Here is a 12,952-nt window from a genome sequence, read left to right on the forward strand (position 1 = left end):
AGAGGAATAGACAGGAATTATTTTCTATTAATACTCAAAAATTCCGAGTCACACCAAAACACTAAAAAGAATAATTATGCTGATTTACTAAGACATATAAACTTATATTCTAGCTCCCTGGGTATCCAGCATGAGGCCTTAAAGAAGCCTTAAGGAATACATGTAATTAGCTCTATGCTCCTTAGCCTTAATTTTTTCTCCTATCCTACTCATCCTTTCTAAAATTTCCACAATAAATATTTTCAATAACTTTTATGAAATAATATTTTAATGCTGCTTTTCTGGTAATTTTTTTTAAAACGATGAGTGAGGAGGACTTGAGACATGATTTTAGGAATCTTTATTACACATAAAAAGGAAGAGTCTTTCTGGACTGAGGAGCTGGGTTTATATCAAGACTTGCTGTGCTAATGACTAAAATCTTAGCAGTGTTTAACCCTTCTGGAAAAAGTGCAGGCCAGCAGCAAAGGAAGAAAAAAGGATTGAGTTCCTTTGTTTGGTATTGCTCTTTAACAATATTCACCTGTTTTTAATTAAAGTTCTTTGATGGCCATGAGAAATACACCTGCAAAGATAACTGTCTGCTGCCTAATACAGTGAATTAACATCAGTCTAATCTTATCTAGTGACTACTGGCAATTAGTACCAGGAGAACAAATTAGAAGCTGTTTTGTATATCAGATCATCACAGCATTTCAAAACACCTTTTCTGTTTAACAAACATTTCTTCATCTCTTATGGTATGCTGGAATATCTTTAATTGCAGTGCCATTAATTTGTAAAAGTCATATTGTCCATCTGGGGTCCTCCGACTGGGGAAGAGTTTTGCAGAATTGTAGAACAGTATCAACACCTGTCAGAATGCAAAAGGCTGCCTCAGCCTGCAATTAAAGAAACGATGAATATTTCTTTATTTCTGTCACAGTTTTTTTTTTTTTTAAGGCATAATGCAGAATCTCAGCTCTGAGGCCTTCAGTGTGCAAAGCCCACCCATTGAAGGAAGGCAAACAGTGGTGGGCAGACTGCAAAAAGGTGGTGTAAAAGTTAAATCAGTGGAAGGTGGAAGCAGTTTCTTGGGGTGTAGTACAATAATAACAGCTTGCTGACATCAGCTCAGTTCCTCATGGATGTCTGCTATCCCTGGCAGGGATATCTCTAGCATGGAGCATGGAGCAGGTGATGAAAGGCCATCAGAGCTAAGTAGGTCCTGAGAACTGCCACTGTGCTTTGTGCTTAGCTTGTCTCACTGCCGAGAATTAACTGCACTGGGAAAAGGAAAATGGCAACTGGTAAAAGGAGATGGTGCAAATTCCACTGCACATTGGGATTTAAAAATATCTTGCGAGATCTTTAGGACAGAGCAGACTTTCGAGATGAAACAATACTGACAGTCCTAAAAATCCTTTGTGTTAAATGCTCCTGAAAGGGATTTATATTAGAAGATACTCAAAAGAGCCTATGCAGCTCCAAAATGGATGTCTAGATTTTTTTCTAGAAGAACAAGAGCTGTGCTTCTTTACATCTAGACCTGAAATTTCCTGGAAATATATCAGCATGTATTTCATAAGACATGAAGCTGAAAGCAATATCCAGTAAATACCTGCATCCATTCCCTCCCAGAAGGTAACTCTGAAACTGAGCAACAAGGGGGCAAAAAAGAAAAGGAGGTACTGCAAAAGTTATTAAGCGGCTTTATAAACCAAAATAGTCCAATTTACTTTGGGGAAAATGGTGATTGCTGCATTATTCAGAGAAAATTGCTGAGCTTTTTGCTGCACTACAGAATCTCTATATTTCTTGCTGTATAGAGAAGAAAAGAAAAAAAAGAAAATTGTGCAAGTCCTAAAATCTGGAATCCAATGCTAAAGGATTTACTTGAAGTCACAGAATGCTTAGCTATTAGATGACCTACAAACATTTTTGTTTCATGAGTGAATGTTTAATCTAGCACAATACTGTTCCAAAGGAAACCATTAATAGCAACATTTTGTAGCAGTTGTGTGCATGTCCCCACTGGACCTCTAAATGAAGTCTGCATAAGGACTGTAAAGGTAGTAACCCTGCAGCTACAGCTATAATTATCAGGATTTAATGGTGTTTATGAATGACTTGCTATGAGTCAAAGGATAATAATACGTCTTATTAAAAATTTATTCCAAGTTATTTTTATAAAACTTTACTCATTTACATGTCACCAATGATTGTTCTTTTAAATGAAACAATAGAACAATAAGGAACATTTAGACTTCAAGAGAAATCCTAGCACAGGGTCATTGTATAATGACTCAGTATAAACAAACAACATGTAATTCTTGTAACAGAGCAATTAAAAATATAAGCCTAAAAGTGAACGTGTGGAGTTAAAAAAAAAGCAAACCTAAAAATTTATTCTCTAAAAAAAAAGATTTTAGTGTCATATAAAAAATAATGCTAAACTCCAGTTCTGATTCACTAAGATAAATGACCATAAATCTTTTTAGCAGCTAATGACTAAACTTGATCCAAATGGAACTACAGCCAGATGGCACATGGGATTCATGGAACATAGCTATCAGATAAACCACAAACCTGAATGAGCTAATGTACTTCAAGATGCATTAACTAATAATTCCCAGGAAGTAAACATTTCAAATAAAAGAAACCCAAATATTTCTTTTTATTTTTTGACAAACTTTAAAACAATATACTCATGAAGAAAAGGAACTTCCTCATTCTAGGTCACAGAAAAAGGAGATGGAGAATCAAGATCCTTTCCATTTTTTAAATTTTTTTTTAGCTAATTAGTGGTTTAGATCCAACAGAGCCCATTTAGTCTGATATTTCTGCACTATTTTCACTCCAAATTTAAGTCTCCAGCAGAATATTTAGACATTACCTAAACTTTACCAGCAATAAGTAAGGATTTTTTCTGCTAGAACAAGTCTACATGTTGCATTGTTTAAGCCCAGGGGTAAGACAGACAGTGCTATTTAGAGTCAAGACTAGAAAACAACTATCAGGACTTCTAGACTCTGCACATATCCACCATTAATATAATGTCCAAGGAATTTTAAAACTCACAGGAAAATGAAATATATTGATTATTGAATATATTCACAAATGTCTCTGTGAATACCAAACTTCCTAAAGAGCTGTTAATGAGACTCTGAGCCTTATACAATACAGTGAGTTGGGAGGTCTGGTGTGTTTTCCTCTAATTGTCCATCTTTGCCCACCAGTTCAGTGCAACACATAAATTATTTTGCCTTTCTTAATATTTTGGATTTCACACTGGAACAAAGAGGTTTAAGAATCAGCATTGCTTTAATAGGAACTGGTGAGGACACACCAGAAAATGATTAAGGGATATGGGGAAAGAGGCAGCAGGTGCAGTGAATGGAGAAGCAGTAAAAGGCAGAAGCAGTGAACTGTTACCCAATAGATGCCAGTAAAAGTACGAACACTCATTTTTGCTTGACGAATATTTGAGTGCTTATGATTAAAACATGCTTTTAAAAACAGTGTTATGAGGAAGAAAATCTGAAAAAAGACAAAAATACACTCCAATCAAAAACAGTCTCAGCATAAATGAATAACTGGAGATTTTTAAACTCGTCACTAAGTTCTGATACTTAGCTAACCCTCCAAGACATGTTGTTGTAAAGGTTAATTAATTAAAGTGCACAGAAATGATTATTTGAGAGCTGCTAGGTAAGTGCAAAGTACTGTTACTATAGGTTAATATTTTGCTCTTAGGGCACAGCCATGCTTGACACCAATGTACATTACGTTCCGAGACAAACAGTTTCAAAGCTCAGGGCCTTAGCCTACTTCTGCTGAAGTAAATGGGAATGTTTCAGTGGGTGTTCAAGACCTTTGGATCTAGCTCTGAGGATACAGCTGCGTGGTATAAAGCCATCTCCTAGCTCCATTAGCATGTGCCTCTGGCTCAAGACAGCTAATCTGTTTTGCTTCTCAGGCAAGCTAATTAGATCAGCAGATAGAGGATAAAGCCTGTGAATCTTCAGAGAAATGCCACTGCTCTGGATAGGAGCAAGCACAGAAAACAGAGGGAATTTGTACAAATAACTGAGTTCAAAGGGGTAAGTACCCAGTGGTTCCCATGGGCATCATGGAACTTCACAGATGCTCAACATCCTTGGCCACAGATCACTATTAGCATGTGTTTTGTCTGGAGAGAAGAGATTTGAGCCACTTACCCCAGTGACACATTTCTATCAGTAGCTCCATCATGTTACAATCAGGCTTTTGATCACAAAACTTCAGTTTGCTATGAGGAATGTAAGAGTCTCATCTCCACACAAGCACCTTGACCCTTTGCACACTCACCTGAGGTGAGCTATGACACATTACCAAGAAAATACCCCACAAGTCTGAGACCAGCCATCATGTCTTTCTCTCTGCCACCCAACAACAGCTGCAATTAGCAGAAACAATTAGACTAATTTCCTCATTACATGGAAACACAGAAAGTCTATGGATTTATCTTTGAAGCCTGTGAAACTCTAGAACTTCCCCCATATAATTCAAAATAGCCCCCATTTAGGGCCTGAGCAAGACATCTGTTTGATGAGGGAGTGTGAGATTTGAAGGGACGAAAAGCAATGGTTAAGTTCCTTTGGAAGTTAGTTCAATTCTGTTATGGTTAAATCTAATTTAATTGACCATATAATTAAAAAAGTTATGATTTAAGAGCCTTGGACAGGCACCTTTATCATTTTATACTTGAGCAAATAAATAAGTTCAGAGCTGAATTTGAAGTCAGAATTCAAAATTTAGGATTGCTTGGGCTTAAGCTTAAGAACTATTTCACACATCACAAAAACTTATTTGTAGAGCTTATCTGGTACAACAAAAAATTTTCTCATAATTGCTGTAATAACAACTATGCACAAAGTAAAACCCCAAGTGGAATGAGTGACAATAAAAATGCTGGTCCCTTTCACTGTGACAGGGATTGTTTTACCTGGTGCAGCATACAGAAAGTTCATCTACTGAGAAGATCCAAGGCCAGAATTTCCTAAAACTTGGCGACCCAATGTTCTCCATCCATTTCCTCTTTAAACCCTGGAAACAGACAGCATTGAAATTCTGTTAAAAATTAACAGAAGGGAATAATCTACACAAATGTTTATTTAAGGATTATTTGAAAAGTTTTATACATATTTTATCTGTCCTTTTCCCTCAATTAAGAAAAAAACATGAGCAGCTGCCTGATTCCTCAGGTATTATCTTCCAAGAAAAAACAGACTGGTCCAGATGAAAATGTAGGAGAAAATGCAAGTGTTTTCCCAGCTATTGTGTAGAGCCACCTTATCAATTAATAAGAATTAATACAAATTGAAAGAATTAAAAGACTGATTCGGGAATACAGACATTAAACCATTCTTTTCCAACAAATAAGGATATGGATGATATACTGGTAAAAAAATAAAATGCAGACAACTTCCTTCAACTTGATATCACATAGTGTTTTTAAATAAACTTCTATACAAAATATTCTTGCAGGCAATAAAATAGAAGGTTTCTGATAATAAAATTATTAAAAATTCATATGCATTGAAATCCTCTTAAATAAGGGCTGCTATGTTAATGTATTTTAGGCTAATAGTTGTTTAAAATAAAATAATTTCCCTGTTGTAACAGTTATAGGAAAACATTTATTTTCATTTTTTACATTTTTTACATGTTCCCCTCTCCTTTCCTTCACTAAATGATGTTAAAAGTAAAAGAAAGGATGTTTGCCTATTTATATTTATACTTTCTATTCAGAACAGAGCTCCCCCCTGCCCTCCATCACATCTCTGTAGGAGGATGGAAATTCAGCAGAACCAAAGACCAGGAGTGAAGGTATCCATTCACACAGATTTACATTCTAACTGTGGAAATGTTTTATGATTTTATTCTAGACACCACAACATTTTTTGATCTCTTGCCTTCCTTGTTGCAATCCCTGCTTCCTTTTACACCTGTATGTGTCTTCCTCTTTGAAGCTGCCATGACTTGTAACAGCAAATAGAAAACATTTTTTCTATAAGATTTCCATCTTCCAAAAGAAGCAACTTGGCACAACTGTATGGACAATGTGTGCAATTTTGCATACACTCCATACACTGTTTCACCCCACCAGTATTTTCTACATTTGTAAACCACAGATGTAAAACAGAAGAAAGAAAATACAAAATATTTGTAATATATTAGTAACTTACGTTTAATAATTGATTCATTACTTAATAATGCTTGAAGTATACATTAAATTTAAATTATATCTTATGTCTGTCAGAAAAGAAAGACTACCTAGATGTTTTATGGGCACATAGTCTCCAGAGAGTGTCACAAATTCACTTGATGTCCATAAGTAATTAATTTTCCATTTGGATCTCTGATTTAGCTGAAGGATGTGTAAAATCACATGCAGACAAGCAGTCAGGAATGGAGAGTTCTCTATTGACTATGCATTTGAGCACCTTATCACTCATTTCTTACTCTAAAAAATGCAGCGAAATGTGCTGTGCTCAAGAAACAGGCACATGGTGCTGGTGTTTCCTACAGGAATATTTAAAAACCAGAAACAGGAAGTCTTTCTGTTTCAGACTAATCTTTCTTATTCCCTTCAGCTGTGAGCACTGGTAGCTCAGCCACACAGATCTGATTTTTTCTGAAGATGAGTTTCCCCAAATATTTTTAACATTTGGCTTGTATTCCACCCTTTTTGTTTTTACAGTGTCAATACTTATAACCATGGTACCAGGGTTAGTTGGTTAATATATCAATTATTCTAGTGATCTTTTTTCAAAACATTTTTGTTAATTTTTATAAAACTTTCCTTGCTTTCCATTTTTTAAAATTTTCCTGAAACATCTTCACCACAGTTTCAATGCACACAATAATTTCAATTTATAATTTTCAAATCATGGCTGACAATTATATTTGAAAAAAATATTTTTCTATCCTAAAATTAATAAGTCTCATCTATTTTAACGTTTCACAGATTACCTTTTTACAACAAATTTTCCATCTTGTGATTGAGTTCCTTTTTCAAGTTTTTCATTTCAGCTGTTGATCTGTTCTGCCTTTCCCTTTGTATCCAATTGTCATATAATTCCATTTCTATCACACAATGCCCTATGCATTCTTTCCCGCATGGGTACATATTGTCTCTGACAGCTTCAATGGAGTCACTTGAAGCCATACTTGAATCCAGCCTCTTCTCACACTGAGGGTTTGTCTGTTAAAAGCTCTGCCTGAAACAACACCCAGAAGACCAAATCTTTGGTGCAAGACAGAAAATAGCAATGATTTCTTGAGAGGATTCCCCCAGCCTTACAAAGAGTCAGGCACTCTTTATTCTTTATCACTTACACCTGTGTTAGCTGATGGCTTTACTATTTTGCCAGCAATTACCCATTTCATTCTCACAAAGCCTTCCCTCCTCTCCTCCACTCCCGAGGTAAATAAAGGACATCACATCAAAGATGTTGATTCAGGCAGAGATGGAAATCTCTCCTCAATGTTGAGCTGCACATGGAAGCTCTGTTTCTCCCCTGTGCTGACAGCTAACTCACAGGACAGCAGCGCTCCAGGAGCTGCAGAGATGGTGGAAGGGAGAGGTGAATTTGCCTCCTTCAGAGCTTGTGAAGCAGAGAAGCTCTCACACAAGTTTTTCAACACAACTCCCAGCAGATGTTACATGAGAACACACAGATCTTGTGGGCACAAAGCACAAGGTTTAGAGAGCTGAAGTTGATAAAACCATAAAAAGAGGAGGTTTATGCTACACTTCATCCACCTCCTCCTGTTTGTCTGGAGCCTTGACACAAGCAGGTGCTCACTAGAAACCTCGAGCTTATTCAACCTGTCCTTGGCTAATTCATCCCTGGAAAGTGTTCATTTGTTAAATGCTGCTTATCAGGAACCAGACAGCACTACAAAGCCCACATCTGAGCAAGATGAAAACAGAAATTCTCCTGAGCTCCAAGTGCTCCAATGGTGTCAGTAACTAAAGCCTTGTTCTCCTAGGGGGAACTAAGCAATTTTCTGGGTTTAGATCCACTTCACACCCATAGACAGGCAGGTGCCATGAGCCTCTTACCAATTTGACTGAGCCATCTCTCTGTGGAAAGAGTCATCGCTGTCTCTCTCTCTTATCTATGCATTATTTCTATTCTGTGTGGTGCTGGTTCATGAAAAACTGTTCTGTCCTACACTGTGAGGTTTTGCTTTAAGGTTGTCCCTGTCTCTCTGATTCAGAGCTTGCTTTGAAGCCGGTTTGATTTGAAGTTGTTCACCCTGTGTTTTATTACACTAAATTTGCTCCTATTTTGGCAGCCCTGTGGCAAAAGAATTAAAAAAACAAAACAAATAATTTGTGCCTTAATTTGAGACAAATCAAAATGGAAAAGGCAACAGAATTTTGGTTTTGTCAGTCTTCTTTGTATAAGAGCTCCACTTGCTCTATGACTTTGTTCACTGTGGCATTAACTTGTCCATAAAACAGGGGTAATTACATTTTCTTCCTTGATAAAGTGATCTACAGTATATGGATTGATAGGGTACATAAGTTATGCATTTTTAATAATGAGGGGACAGACCTGTACACATTTCAAGCTTCTTAAGAATTAATGTATCTGTAATAATATAAACTGTTAGGGCCTAAAGCTGAAAGCAGTTATGGATGTTTTTAATGTATTATTTTTGAAGTTCAATACAAAGTGTCACAAGGCATTACATGTTTCCTGTTTGCAATCAAGGAAAATATTAGAAAATTTAAGAAAAAAAAGAACCAAATAAACTCACAACCTATTCGGAAGTAAAAATTCTTATTACGTGATTTTCTTGCAATGCAGATTATGGGTCAGCTCATAGTTAATATTATTTATATGAAGGTAAATGTCCTCTGCTCTACAGAAAGAATAAAGACTCTATTCATGAAAATGTTAGAGTGAGATTGTATCTGAACAACAAAGATATTTTTAAAGCAATAAAATATTAAACAGATGCCAGTGTTTTCTTAGATACATAAATGGCCTGATATGGAAGACAGTCAGGTAATAGCTTTGAGCTGTGAATGTTTGCAACAAAATGTGTAGTCATATAAATCTCACTTGGATTGCACTGCACTAGAAAATCAGAATGCAGAACAGGCCTGTTGAAAGAGCTGTTAAAGTCCACAAATCTTTTCAGAAACCCAAGGTTGAGTTTATGTGGGCTGATTTATTAATTTGATTTCAAATTCTGAAAAATTTTGATTTTTGAGAAATTTGTGATTTAAAGAAACACATAAATTAATCTCACAAATTTTCAGAAATTGTTTTAAAAACCAATTTAGATCCCAAACTCATGTCAAAGTGTTGAAAGTCTTTTTTAAGGAAATCAAATAAAATAAAACTAACACATTTTGCTATTTCTGAAGTCATTTACATGGCCAAATTATTTCTAGTTATTAAATATATCAAATGCATACAGAAAGCAAGAACTGCTGAAACCCATGGGCCAAAACTCAAGATGTCTATAACCTGAATTTGTGTAGGTATTAGCAAGAAAGCACATGACAGTTCCTTTGCCTCTGATGATAGGAAGACATTTTTCACTACGAGGGTGGTAAGACACAAACAGGTTGCCCAGGAGCCTGTGGATGCTCCAAGCCTGGCAGTGCTCAAGGCCAGGTTGGATCAGGCCTTGGGCAACCTGGTCTGGTGGGAGCTGTCCCTGCCCAAGGCAGGAGGATTGGGACTAGACAATTTTTAAGGTCCATTCCAAGCCCTTACTCTTCTCTGATTCTATGATTTTTCTCCTTCTGGTAAGGTAGAGGTGGTTGGCAGGCACATGTACACAAGCATGTACTAAATAATCAGTGTCCCTGCCAGCTTCCAAGTGACTGCACTATCCAGCAAATTCACTCAGGACCTCAGAGCAGGCTGGTCTTCTCACCCCATGCCTCTGTGAGCTAAGATAGCCACCAGGAAAATGAAAATGGGATCTGAGAAAAAGAAAAGGCTGCTCAGTGCAGGCCAATTGCCTGCACAATGCCAAGTTTCCCACAGCACTTGATTTCCATCAGCGCTACACACCCATGGATCTGCTTTAGGATCATGGCATAGAATCACAGAACATTCTGAGTGGGAAGAGACCCACAAGAATCACGAGTCCAGCTCCAGGCCCTGCACAGACACCCCAACAACCCCACCCTGTGCCTTAGAGTGTTGTCCAAATGCTCCTGGAGCTCTGGCAGTCTCGGGGCTGTGCCCATTCCCTAGGGAGCCTGCTCAGTGCCCACCATCTGGGGGAAGAACCTTTTCAACCTAACCTTCCTCTGACTCAGCTTCATGCCTTTCCTTCAGATCCTATTGCTGGTCACCGATTTTTTCTGAGTGGCATGACCTTTTTTTTGTTCCTGACTGGGCTCTAAAATAGCTTTTCCCAGAATGTTTTTTGCCTGTTTCAAAGTGATTTGGTTCTTCTCTTTTTGAAAGCTTCACTAATAACCCCCTAAAGATTTCCCCATCTAATTTGTGAATGGAGTAATATGGGATCTCTGTGGACATTTCTGAAAAAGAAAAGGGTCTACATAGGATGCTATGACTCCTTATCAAGTATGTAGCAGAAATTATTTTAGAGGACCATTTAATTCTGCACTTAGGTGTTTCTCATTATCAGGCTCTCTAGCACATGGATTAGTAGCAATTCCACTGTTCCAGAGCTTTTGTCATTAACAGCATCCCACCTACAGCAACCTCTGTTAGTCAATAATAACAGCTTGTTTAAAAATAGCAGCATCAACTTGTTTGCACTGTTATTATCTGTGCATGGCTTATTTCCCCACAAGACTCTGGGATGGTACATAACCTGCTCTCTCTGGGCCTTCTTTCACTTCCTTTTTCAAAGCAAGTTTTAAGATCAGGAGAGAAGACAGACATATTTTTAGCAAATACTAGTAATGTAATTGCAATGCTGTTACAGTCCCCAAAAGTAAAATACTGCAGTTAGAAAGAGCTGTATATTCATTAGTCAATAAAGTATTACCACACAATTTATTGAATTGTAACCCTATTTTTCCTTGATTAAGATGTTGTGTAGCTTTCACCTTCATATAAATCTCAGTGATTAATTTAGCATTCAGAGCTGGAATAAGAATAAGAAACCCAGGCCAAATTCCAATCCAGCCTTCCAGCATCATGTCCTCTCTTCTCACTTCAGACTCACGCTCAGACATTCAATTTTATTATAACATAGTTTAAAAAACAAATATTGATATGAATGGTGGATTTTGTAGGGCTGAATCTTCCCTACATGCCACTAACTCATTGTCTTTATCCTGCAATCTGACAACTACTCCATTCAGGTAGATGCTCTTGTTTGTGAGTACAGAAGGTGATTCAAAAGGCATTGCTACACAGCATAAAGACAATTTATTATGCCAACGCACTGTATCTTCCTCTGCAGATTAACATAAATAATTATTGTAATACTGCACTGCACTGGAATATGCTTAAAGCTAATTGAATACAAAATGAATATACTTTTTTATATTTCCTCATGAATTACAGTTAAGCCTTCTATTTTGTGACAGAAACCTAGAATTAAAGCAGAAGAAACAATTAATGTTATAATTATGTGTTTCTAAACTTATATTCAAAAGCATCGGCAAATTATTGTCAGAATATTTGCATACAAGCTGAACAATTAAGTTGTCAGCTGATTCTATTTCTTCTTATTTTTCTTGTTTAACTGGTTAATTTTTTTAATCTATTTTGTTATCAGAGCCAGTCAGAACTTTCAACACTACTTCATTGCTTAATTTAAAATAGCATCAGTGGAGATACATTAGCTAAAGGAAGAAGAGAAATACCTTGATATTTTTAGTATATTTCTCTTACTTTCAGAGTACCTGACAGTTCTGGAAAGTGAATTAATAGCATACATGGCAAAAGAATGGTAGACCTACTGTCAGCTGAGAGCTGCAGTAAAACCTTGATTCAGTTATGCTGGAGCTGGGATTCTCATCACACTGTTGGGCTGTATTTTTTCCTTAGCACAGCAAACTAATAACTCTTAGTTTATTAGAAACATCATTAAAAGGGTTTTTTTTAATATTAAAAAAAAAACAACCCAACACTTGATCTGAAAGGGTAAATACTTTGATTCTCATAAATAGAGGGTGAATTTCCCAGCATCAGAAAAAAATTAATAGTACAGCTCTTTTCACAAGAAGAACTGAAAACAATACCCCAATTTCATGCAGACACTGTCAAATTGAGATATGTCACACATGAAAATCCAAGCCCATTTCTTGTCTAGTTTTACTTCTGCTTTGGCCATGAAATTAGCAGATTTCATGTCTGCAAGAGAAAAAAATAATAATTTAATTTGTGGAATCCATTGAAAAACACATTCTTTTTTTCCTTTTTTTTTTTTTTTAAACCTTGAGTTAAGCAATCAGATCTTTGAAAAAGCTATATTTAGATTTTTTTTTAATTGACCCATTATTTTGCTTGCTTTCACTGCCAGAACCCCCTACTGCAAACAAGGATAAGGATGCTACCTGGACTTCATTTGATGAATAGTTTTAATTAAAATATTCTGTACCATAAGTATTTTAATGTTACAGACAAACCAAAGGTATGCAGTAATAAATTAAATTATACATTTAAATTAATCAATAAATATGCTATAAAATTGACAGGATATTTTTAAGATAGAGAATGAGACATAGATTGCTAATTATGACAATTAAATATCATGAGTAAAAATAAATGACAATCAATATCCTAGAACCATTTTGTAAAAAGAAAAAAGGGAGGAAATATAATATCATTTAGATGTCTATAAAGGTGAAAAATTATTAACAAGTTAGAGTCCTGATTTTTCTATTGTAATAAAATGATAAGCAGTAGAACATTATACTTTTCATCACTGCTAGCCATAAATACTGTGCATATACTGTACTGGCACA

At 36.1% G+C, this 12,952-nt stretch overlaps 1 long non-coding RNA gene across 5 annotated transcripts in view; it reads right to left on the reverse strand.

Moving 5' to 3' along the window:
* LOC146432370 (uncharacterized) overlaps positions 1-12,952 on the reverse strand; it is a 98,258-nt gene that overhangs the window by 70,525 nt on the left and 14,781 nt on the right. For all 5 annotated transcript variants that reach the window (XR_014854565.1, XR_014854564.1, XR_014854567.1 and 2 more), the window contains exons 3-4: positions 12,227-12,338; positions 4,967-5,091 (exon numbers count right to left, since the gene is read on the reverse strand). This is a non-coding gene — a long non-coding RNA (uncharacterized LOC146432370). The remainder of the gene's footprint in view (positions 1-4,966; positions 5,092-12,226; positions 12,339-12,952) is intronic.

Source organism: Lichenostomus cassidix, chromosome 11 (assembly GCF_008360975.1).
Source record: "Lichenostomus cassidix isolate B80296 chromosome 11, HeHo_3.0, whole genome shotgun sequence".
Lineage (NCBI taxonomy): Eukaryota > Metazoa > Chordata > Aves > Passeriformes > Meliphagidae > Lichenostomus > Lichenostomus cassidix.